Source organism: Gavialis gangeticus, unplaced genomic scaffold, assembly GCF_001723915.1.
Source record: "Gavialis gangeticus isolate Ggan-Ray unplaced genomic scaffold, GavGan_comp1, whole genome shotgun sequence".
Taxonomy (NCBI): domain Eukaryota; kingdom Metazoa; phylum Chordata; order Crocodylia; family Gavialidae; genus Gavialis; species Gavialis gangeticus.
Window position 1 is genome coordinate 11125711 of NW_017729033.1, and position 2573 is coordinate 11128283.

The following is a 2573-nucleotide window of genomic DNA, read 5'->3' on the forward strand; positions in this document are numbered from 1 at the left end:
CCTTCCCCCAATGAGCCTAGTTTAAAAGCCCGCCAGAAGAGGTCCGCCAACCTAGAAGAAAAAGAAAGAAAGGGGGCACCTGGATTTGAACCAGGGACCTCTTGATCTGCAGTCAAATGCTCTACCACTGAGCTATACCCCCCTTTGCTGCTTGGGTGACTATTAGCCAATAATATTCATTACGGAGAGGTAACACAGTAGTAATGTGGTTCTGCAGCACCATGCTTTCAAAAGTTGAAACAGTCACTATAATTCAACTAAAACTCCCAAAAGGAAGAACTGCACCACTTCTAGAAATCTGTATATTGAACTGTAATTGCTCTCTGGGAAGACCTAACTGTAATTGTGCTATATTCCCCCACTCTGGGGCAGAAAAGGCCAGAATATTTTCTACAAAATAAGCTAGTTTCTAAATGCCAACATATTTAATATAGTTACATTAGGCTGGATTTAAGTTTTCTCTAGGTTAGAAGTAGGAGACATCCTGTCATTCTCCACAGCACTGTGATTAGGGACATGGCTTGAGATGTTTAAGGCTTTGGGTTATATGCCTGCTATACCTGATTCAGAGCAATTTGGGATGATAAGCTCTGACTTGCATAACTTGCAAACTCAAATCTATGTGCTCTACCTTCTGAACCCATCCCAAACCACCAAGCCACATGCCTCCACCTTCTATCTTCATAAAGCACTTGGCTCTGAGCAGAAAATGGACATGTCAGCCTGTTTGCCTTCCATATAAATGTTCAGTAGTTTGTTTCCCTGCCAATATGGAATGAAAATGAATTCTGAACCCTCAGAAAAGGCCACTGAAGGGAATTGTTAGAAATTTGAGTCTGGCTGTGAGCTCCTATATGATTTACTCTTGAATAACATCATTTACTCCATGAAGTTCCTTCAAATTGACGCATATTAGCAAAATCAGGATCAAGTCTAAAGGCTCCAAGGTCCACCAGGTGGAAAAGCTCTCACAATGGCCCATGCCTTCCATCTATCCGCCAAAGCTGACTTGCGGATATTATGACCAAGTCTAAAATTGAATGAATAGTTTTACCGAATTTGGGATTTATTAAAATACTTTATTACGTTCCATTCCCATCAACTATATATGGACATTAACACTGCACCAGCCAAAATGCATTACCCAGCAGTAACATACAAACTGGAACAAACAAGCGAGGCCTGTGGGAATCTGGGAGTTTGATTCTGCTTAGAAGATGAGAAACTATTTATGTGAATATACTGTTTGTGGTTTCCCAGATAAGAGTGGGACCTATTTTAGTGCAGTGGAAGCAATTCCATCCCAAGGCTCAAGCAACTGAGTGAAATATCATGGAGCGCTGTATCAAATACTGCAGCGAGGTCTGAGGAAATGGGAATAAAGGAAAAAACCCTTATCACAGTTTTTCAGCAAACTATTTGTTAATTCTCGTGCACTGTGAAGGCCAGACACCTGACTGAACATATTCCTAAAGAAATATTATGCTGCAGGTAATCAGTGACCATAAATGCTGAGCAGCTCGCTAAAGAACAGTGAATTCAAAACTGTGTGGTGAATAAGACAATGTCTGGCAGCTTTCTTGAGGAGGTTTAAGAGTCTTAAAAAGCACCAGCAAGAGATGTTGGTCTCACACACCCTGCCTCCCCCAGACACAGTCAGCCAGAGAGCTAGATTCTGCCTGCCGTACTCACGTGCAGTGGGGCATTTCTGCACGGACAGTCACATTGAAATCCATGAACCTATTTGCAAAGGAGGAACTATTGAAACAGAGTTGGCAGAGGGGGAAAAAAAGGCTCTTGGCTATTATTGGATGTCTTTTACTATAGAAAACAGCCGACTGAAGTTTGTATGGTGGGATACCTGAATTATGTCTAGGAGTCACATTAACTGCATAAAATATTTGAAGAACATAGGGCTGGAAAGGTTGCTTGAGTCATCAAATTCCATTTCCTCTTATCACAGGCGCCCATGACATATAAATCCATTCAGCCATTTGTAAACTGCCACCCTAAAAGGGGTTCATTTTTTTGCCTCTCTGCCTTCACTGGAAAGGTATAGTTGGAGTGCAGTTCACATTCCCTGCTATGGATCCAGAGGTTTACGTTCAAGATTTGGGTTGTATGCCACACCTAGTTGACCTGACTGTAGATGGGTACCTGATCATTTAGACTGGGGAGTGAAAGGTGGCCAAGCATGTTGTGGAGTCAAAGGTAGACAAATGCGATAACTAGACACATTTGATATGGGAATGAGTGTACATTCATTTTGCTGGTTCATTGAATGAACCTTTTTCAGGGGGACGGGAGGAGAGGGAGGAGGCAATCCTGCAGGAAACTGGTTTCATGATATCATGGCTCTAATAAATAAAAATTGAATTTGCAGCTAGAACTTATTTTTAGTTAACATATATTCATTGGTTCTTGTGCCAACAGGTTGCTTCAGCTTAAACAGCTGTTCTCCATTTCTCTCTCCGTCTGATATAGATTCATAGATCCATAGATTGTAAGGCCAGAAAGGACCTTGGAAGATCATAGGGTCCAGCCCCCTGCACTAAGCAGGAAAGATAACTGGG

General features: G+C 41.9%; 1 non-coding gene across 1 annotated transcript; it reads right to left on the minus strand.

Annotated features, from left to right (window-relative positions):
* Nucleotides 1–70: 70 nt before the first annotated feature.
* TRNAC-GCA lies at nt 71–142 on the minus strand. The gene has a single exon. It is a non-coding gene; the product is annotated as a tRNA-Cys (tRNA).
* Between the last annotated feature and the right edge of the window lie 2431 nt (nt 143–2573).